Source organism: Theropithecus gelada, chromosome 1 (assembly GCF_003255815.1).
Source record: "Theropithecus gelada isolate Dixy chromosome 1, Tgel_1.0, whole genome shotgun sequence".
Classification (NCBI taxonomy): domain Eukaryota; kingdom Metazoa; phylum Chordata; class Mammalia; order Primates; family Cercopithecidae; genus Theropithecus; species Theropithecus gelada.
Window position 1 is genome coordinate 152,632,598 of NC_037668.1, and position 8,950 is coordinate 152,641,547.

The window sequence follows — 8,950 nt, forward strand, 5'->3', positions numbered from 1 at the left end:
AGAAATTCACACTCAGAACAGCCACCAACAAAATCAAAATAGGGAAGATAAATTTACTCCAGACAAAATGAACATAACAGAATAATCAGCAAATGAGCTTTAAGCAAGCATGGAGGGTTGGTCACGGTGGCTCACGCCTGTAATCCCAGCACTTTGGGAGGCCGAGGCAGGTGGATCATGAGGTCAGGAGATTGAGACCATCCTGGCTAACACGGTGAAACCCTGTCTCTACTAAAAATACAAAAAAACAAACAAAAAAATTAGCCGGGCGTGGTGGCGGGCACCTGTAGTCCCAGCTACTCGGGAGGCTGAGGCAGGAGAATGGCGTGAACCTGGGAGGTGGAGCTTGCAGTGAGCCCAGATGGCGCCACTGCACTCCAGCCTGGGCGACAGAGCAAGACTCCATCGCAAAAAAACAAAAACAAACAAACAAACAAAAAAACAAACAAAAACAAAAAACAAGCGTGGGTAGTATCATTTGAGAGACTTAAAAGAAAAAAATAATAAGGAATTTTTGGCCGGGCGCGGTGGCTCAAGCCTGTAATCCCAGCACTTTGGGAGGCCGAGGCGGGTGGATCACGAGGTCAGGACATCGAGACTATCCTGGCTAACATGGTGAAACCCCGTCTCTACTAAAAATACAAAAAACTAGCCGGGCGTGGTGGCGGGCGCCTGTAGTCTCAGCTACTTGGGAGGCTGAGGCGGGAGAATGGCGTGAACCCGGGAGGCGGAGCTTGCAGTGAGCCGAGATCGCGCCACTGCACTCCAGCCTGGGAGCACAGCGAGACTCCGTCTCAAAAAAAAAAAAAAAAAAAAAAAAAAAAAAAATAAGGAATTTTTTTGTTGTTGTTGAGACAGAGTCTCGACCTCTCACCTAGGCTGGAGTACAATGGTGCAACCTCGGCTCACTGCAACCTCCGCCTCTCGGGTTCAAGCAATTCTCCTGCCTCAGTCTCCCAAATGGCTGGGATTACAGGTGCGCCGCACCACCATGCCCGGCTAATTTTTTGTATCTTTAGTAGAGACGGAGTTTCAGCATGTTGGCCAGGCTGGTCTCAAACTCTTGACCTCGTGATCTGCCCGCCTCGGCCTCCCAAAATGCCGGGATTACAGGCGTGAGACACTCGCCAAGAATAAGGAATTATAAAAGCAAGCAGAAATAAAACAAAAAAGGGTGATGCAGAAAAAATCAACAGAGAAATCCTGGAAATAAAAAAAACATAGCAATTGGAATAAATACTGAATAGACAAAATACAGTGTAGACTGGTCTCAGTTAAGGAAAAAATTAGTGAATTAGTAGAACTGAGGAATTCATCAAGGTCTTAGCATAGAGAGCATGAGAAGGAAGAGAGAAGGAGGAGAAATACTAAATGTATATCAGCAGAATAAAGGATTAATAAATTGTGATTTGTATTTGGAATATAGTAGAGTAGTGAAAAATGAATTAACCAGAATTGCAGGTAAAAACATGGTTAAATCTTAAAACATAATGTTGAGACTGAAAAGCAAGTTGGAGAAAGATACCGAGTATGATACCATCTATATATGGTTCCAAAATATATTATATAAAATTATTATATATTGTCTATAATACACACATAAAAATATATAATGGCACACATGAGAATGAAAAACACTAAATTTAGGATGGTAGTTTCATCTTGGGAGATGGAGGGAAAAGGGTTTGCAGATGGATGCCAAGGCTTCAACCGTATTTGTAATATTTTATGTCTTAAACTAGGTGTGGGGATAAATAAATAAATGACTGAGTGAATGAATTTTGAATTTGCAAATGTCATTGGCATCCATCTGGTATAGAGATAGAACTTTAATAGTATCTGGAAAGATTTTTTAAATTGGAATTTAACAAATTGCTAAGTGCTAGGCTCTTGTTAACGGTTTTTCTGTGCGGGAGAGGGAGCAGGGATGGGGTCTTACTTTGTCACCCAGGTGGGAGGGAAGTGGCATGATCATAGCTCACTGCAGCCTTGACCTCCCAGGCTCAAGTGATCCTCTTGCTTTAGACTCCTGAGTAGCTGGGACCACAGGTGTGCATCACCATGCTCAGCTAATTTTTATTTACTTTTTATTTTTTTAAAGACGGTCCTGCTATGTTGCTCAGGCTCGTCTTGAACTCTCAACCTCCCAAAGTGCTGAGATTATAGGTGTGAAGCACTGCACCCAGCCTCTTGTTGTGCTATTAACTTGTGACTCCTGCCCTGTAGAAACTAATGAAGGCCTTATATAGGCATGTCAAAATAAAATGTTTCTTTTCTAGTCTGTTCTGGATTTTTCCTCCATCATAAACCTGGCTCTGCCTTGTCTCCTGAGTCAATCTGGATATTCTAGACCAGATAGCTGAAATGGTCACTCTCCTGCTCAGGGATCTGAAAAACAATCACTTTTCAGATAATTCTAAGGGTCTCTGCTATTTGCTGAAAAATTCATATGCTGAGTTTCATCCTCTGTCACATTTCAGTAGCTCTAGCCTTCTCTATTTCTAGTTGTACAGTCCTTAATGAGATTCCCTGTATCTCGGTCACACTCTGAAAGTACCTCCACTAGTGATTTATTTCTCAGGACGGGAGACACACTGACTTCATTCTGCTGTACCTCTCAATCCTCCTCTCTTTTCTGTAATCAGCTCTGGCAATACCAGTAGAAGAGAGGACAGTCTTACCTACTTTAGTTTTTGCCGGGGAGAACAACTTCCAGAGAGTGTCCAAGCTCTCTCCATTTCATAGAAATGTGAGTTCTGAAGTACTTCCATTTTCTTTCAAACCTCAGTCCTTCTGAGTGAGGTTTAACTCATACTTTTGCCATATTGGCTACCCACACCGCAGCCAATTCAAGTTCCATCCGTAGTAGATGAATTTCCGTGTGATTGTCCAAAATACTTGCCTTCTCTTTAGCAGAGACCTTGGTCTCTGAGTTTTTTTTTGCCCACCCTTCTTCATTGTCTCAATCCCTGGCGAGGTATGCAGTTATGGTGGGATGGTATTCTAAAATCAATGTTTCTCCCTACCCATTTCTTATTAACATTACACTACTTCTAAAAAAGAAATCACCTTTCACTACAGATTGACCTTAATGATGTAAGCTTGAATTCTTTAAATATTTCTGAGTTAGTTTCTATATACCTTTCTTTCTCTTTCTCTCTCTCTCTCTCTCTTTTTTTTTGAGACGGAGTCTCACTCTCCCGCCCAGGCTGGAGTGCAGTGGCATGATTTTGGCTCACTGCAACATCCGCCTCCCAGGTTCAAGCAATTCTCTTGCCTCAGCCTCCTGAGTAGCTGGGCTACAGGCGCAAGCCACCACACCTGGCTAATTTTTTGTATTTTTAGTAGAGTAGAGACAGGGTTTCACCATCTTAGCCAGGATGGTCTCAATCTCCCAACCTCGTGATCCGCCTACCTCGGCCTCCCGAAGTGTTGGGATTACAGGAGTGAGCCACCGCGCCCGGCCGTCTATTTTTCTTTAAAGTATATTACATTTGGAATGTCTTGATTTACTTATTTTCAGGTAATTTTAGAAATTAAATTTATATAAGTGCTTATTTATCTCTATAAGCCAATCAGAGCAGAGATCCTTTGACAAAAATAAACTAGATTTTAATTAGTAATACCTTACAGAGGCAAGACAGTATCTTATACTCACATAGAGAGGTATAAAGACGTTTATAAATTACAGACACACAGACAGATATATGGAGAATTTACAGCTTCAATTCTACCATTTCAACCATGGGTCAAAAGTAAACACAGGAACACGAAAACTCACCAGACCAGATATTAATGAGCTATTCTCCTTCCAATGGGCACAAAATTCTTGAGCTGAACTCAAAATAGGCAAATAGACAAATAAATAAAAGTAACATACCAGGTTTTCTGTTATTTCTCACTCAACAGAAATTATATCTCTGTAAACCACTAGTCCTTTTATAGAGATCACCAAATGGTTAGACCATATAACCAAACTCTTAATCATTGCTCCCAACAGAGAGAAATAACTTATTGGCCATGTACAGGCATATCTCAAAGATATTGTGGGTTTGGTTCCAGACCACTGCAATAAAGCAAATATTGCAATAAAGTAAGTCATGCAAAATTTTTGGTTTCCAAGTGCATATAAAAGTTATGTTCACACTATAGTGTAGTCTATTCAGTGTGCAATAACATCGTGTCTAAAAACAAAGTATGTATCTTTTTTTTTTTTTTGAGACAGAGTTTCACTCTTGTTGCCTAGGCTGGAGTGCAATGGCACGATCTGGGCTCACTGCAACCTCTGCCTCCCAGGTTCAAGCAATTCTTCTGTCTCAGCCTCCCGAGTAGCTGGGATTACAAGCACATGCCACCACATCCGCTAATTTTTGTATTTTTAGTAGAGACAGGGTTTTATCATATTGGTCAAGCTGGTTTCGAACTCCTGACCTCAAGTGATCCACCCACTTTGGCCTCCCAAAATGCTGGGATTACAGGTGTGAACCACTGCGCCCGGCCTAAAGTATGTATCTTAATTAAAAAGTACTTTCCTGCTAAAAAATGCAAATGATCAACTAAGCCTTTAGCAAGCCATAATACTTTTTGCTGGTGGAGGGTCTTGCCTTTATGTCAATGGCTACTGACTGATCAGATTGGTGGTTGCTGAAGATTGGGATGGTTGTGGAATTTCTTAGAAAAAAATGAAGTTTGCTGCATAGATTGACTCTTTCTTTCGTGAAAGATGTCTCCATATATGTGATGCTGTTTGATAGCGTTCTATACACAGTAGAAAATGTCTTTCAAAATTGGAGTCAATTCTCTGAAATGCTCATTCCACTTTATCAACTAAGTTTATATAATATTCTAAACCCATTGTTGTCATTTCAACAATGTTCAGAGCATCTATACCAGGAGTAGCTGCTATTTTAAGAAACCACTTTCTTTGCTCATCCATAAGAAGTAACTTCTTATTTGTTCAAGTTTTATCATGAGATTGTCGCAATCCAATCACCCCTTCAAGCTCTAATTCTAGTTATCTTGCTATTTCCACTACATCTGTTGTTACTTCTGCCACTGAAGTCTTGAACCCCTCAAAGCAAACCATGATGGCTGGAATCAACTTCTCTCAAGCTCCTGTTAATGTGGAAATTTTGACCTCCTTCCATGAATCAAAATGTTCTGAAAGGCATCTAACATGGTAAATCTTTTCCAGAAGATTTGTATCTAAATGGTGACTCCTTTCTAGAAGGTTTTTAATTTACTTTCTCCAGATCCTTCAGAGGAAACACTTCTGTGGCAGCTATAACCTTAGAAAATGTATTTCTTTTTCTTTTTTTTTTTTTTTGAGACGGAGTCTCGCTGTGCTCCCAGGCTGGAGTGCAGTGGCGTGATCTCGGCTCACTGCAAGCTCCGCCTCCCGGGTTCATGCCATTCTCCCGCCTCAGCCTCCCAAGTAGCTGAGACTACAGGCGCCTGCCACCACGCCCGGCTAGTTTTTTGTATTTTTAGTAGAGACGGGGTTTCACCATGTTAGCCAGGATAGTCTCGATCTCCTGACCTCGTGATCCACCCGCCTCGGCCTCCCAAAGTGCTGGGATTACAGGCTTGAGCCACCGCGCCCGGCCAGAAAATGTATTTCTTAAATAAGGGGACTTGAAAGTCAAAATTATTCCCTGATCCCATGGGCTGCAGAATGGATGTTGTGTTAGCAGGGATAAAATAACATTCAACTCAGAGCTCTTGGGTGACCAGATGCATTGTTAATGAGCAGTAACGTTTTGAAAAGAGTCTTTTTTTCTAAGCAGCGGGTCTCAAAAGCGTGCTTAAAATATTCAGTAGACCATGGTATAAACTGATGTGCTGTTGTCCAGGCTTTGTCTTCCATTGATAGAGAACAGGCAGAGTAGATTTAACAGAATTCTTCAGGGTCCTAGGATTTTCAGAATGATCAGTGAGCATTGGCTTCTAGTTAAAGTCACCAGCTGCATTAGCTCCTAACAAGAGAGTCAGCCTGTCCTTTGAAGTGTTGAAGCCAGGCATTGACTTCTTTCTAGCTATGAAAGTCCTAGATGGCATCTTCTTCCAACAGAGGCTGTTTCATCTGCACAGAAAATCTGTTGTTTATTGTAACCACCTTCATCAGTAATCAAAGCTAGATCTTCTAGATAACTTGCGGCAGCTTCTCCATCAGTACTTTCTGCTTCCCTATGCACCTTTATGTTATGGAGACAGCTTCTTTCCTTAAACTTCATGAAGCAACTTCTGCTAACTTCCAACTTGTCTTCTGCAGCTTCCTCACGTCTCTCAGCCTTCATAGAATTGAAGAGAGTTGGGGCCTTACTCTGGATTAGGCTTTGATTTAAGGGAATATTGTAACTGGTATGATTTTCTATATAGACCACTCAGATTTTCTCTGTATCAGCAATAAGACTGTTTTGCTTTCTTATCATGCCTTCATACACTGGAGTAGCACTTTTAATTTCCTTCAAGAACTTTTCCTTTGCATTCACAATTTCATTAACTGTTTGGTGCAAGATGCCTGTCTTTGGACCTATCTCAGCTTTTGTCGTCCCTTCATTCAGCTTAATAATTTCTAGCTTTTGATTTAAAGATGTGTAACTCTTCCTTTCACTTGAACACTTAGACACCATCATAGGGTTATTAATTGGCCTAATTTCAATATTTTTTAGGGGATATGGAGGCCTGAGGACAGGGAGAGAGACAGGGAATGGTTGGTCAGTCAGTAGAGCAGTTAGAACACACACAACATTTGTTAAGTTTGCCATCTTGAATGGGTGCAGTTTGTGGTGCCCCAAAACAATTACAATAGTAACATCAAAGACCACCGATCACAGATCACCATAATAGATATAAGAATGATGAAAATGTTTGAAATATGTGAGAATCACCAAAATGTTACACAGAGAAAGAAAGTGAGCACATGCTGCTGGAAAAATGGTTATCAATAGAATTGCAAAAGGGAGGGTTGCCACAAATCTTCAATTTGTGAAAAACACAGTATCTGTGAAGCATAATAGAGTGAGGCACAATAAAACAAGATATGCTTGTACAAACCAAAGAAAAACACACAATTAGTGGAGAAGAAAATAAAAATTAGGAAAACATAGACTCAGCAACATTCTTGTGCAGTTTCAGATTTATCTCTGGCAGCAAGAAAATTGCCAGGATTCAGGCAACCCATGAAGTGTACTTTTCCAGTGATAAAATTCACCTGTCAGATGAATACATTGGGCATCTTGGTGGGAACTACTGAACTTTTAAAAGATAATTTGCAAAAAAAAAAAAAAAAAAGTAAAATAATGACTCTCAAACAGATATAATACGAACACATCAGTCATTTTATTTTATTTTTTTTTATTTATTTATTTTCAAATGGAGTCTCACTCTGTTGCCCAAGCTGGAGTGCAGTGGTGCGATCTTGACTCACTGCAACCTCTGCCTCCCAGATTTAAGTGATTCTCATGCCTCAGCCTCCCAAGTAGCTGCGATTACAGGCATAAGCCACCATACCTGGCTAATTTTTGTCTATTTTTAGTAGAGACGGGGTTTCATCATGTTGGCCAGGCTGGTCTTGAACTCCTGACCTCAAGTGATCCACCTGCCTCGGCCTCCCAAAGTGCTGGGATTACAGGTGTGAGCCTCTGCACCCAGCCATTTTATTTAACTCATTAAATAGGTGAACCAGACAGATGCTATCACCTGTTCAAAGGAGAATCCAAAGAGGAGACATGTTTACAGATCAGAAATATTGAACTTGCAAATGGTGCAAAACTGGCTTTTTTGTTGTTGTTTAATTTATTATTATTATTACTACTACTATTGCAATGGAGTCTCGCTCTGTCACCCAGGTTGGAGAGCAGTGGTGCAATCTCAGCTCACTGCAATCCCCGTCTCCCGGGTTCAAGAGATTCTCCTGCCTCAGCCTCCTGAGTAGCTAAGATTACAGGCGCGCCACCACGCCTGCTAATTTTTGTATTTTTAGTAGAGATGGGATTTCACCATGTTGGTCAGGCTGGTCTCGAACTTCTGACCTCGAGATCCGCCCGCCTCAGCCTCCCAAAGTGCTAGGATTACAGGCGTGAGTCACTGCCTGCGGCCAAAACTGGCTTTTCCATAGAGGTGGAGAGTTCACCCCCCAACCGGGTAGAATTATTTCACAAGTCCATAGACAAGAATCATTTGCACTGCCATGAGCACCCTGCAAGTTAACTTTAATCTTTGCAATAGTCTAGGTCCAGATAAAGGCCAATATCTTTTAGGATCAGATAAACCCCCAAATTCCAACACTGCATGAAAAGATATCTATTAATTTATTTTACTTACTTAAAAATGTTACTTATTTTAAAATGTTACATTGCTCCTTACCTTTTAGGATATGCTAAAGGAAAAAGTTTCTGGACATTCACAAGCCCTAAGTTCTGGCCCACTGTTAACCATTCATTCAAAATATTTTTACTAATATATAGTAAATGTATATTATATTTTATTTCATATACTATATATTAAATATATATTATAAAAAATAATATATACTTAGCACAGCACTAGGTCAAGTAAATTTTGGAAATAATGAGTCATGGTCTTTCCTCAGAAGTTATTTACAATCTCATTATAGAGACAAGACATACAGTAAACTACTAGTCAATTAATTTAATGAACTACAAAATTGTGAGTACAACTAGAAAATAGGGCAGTATAAAACAGAAATACAGTCTTTCTCCCTTATTTGTGGATTCCATATTTGCAAATTTGCCTACTTGCTAAAATTTATCTGTAACCTCCATGTATTCTTGGACATGTACAGAGCAGGGAAAATTTTTAATTGCCCAAAGTGCACATTCCCAGCTGAGGCTGAACAAGGCATCCTCTGCCTTCTTGTTTTGTTATGCCCAGACCGTTTGTTCCCCAAAGAAGACCACCAGAGTCCAGTGTCAAAGCCAAGCGGCAA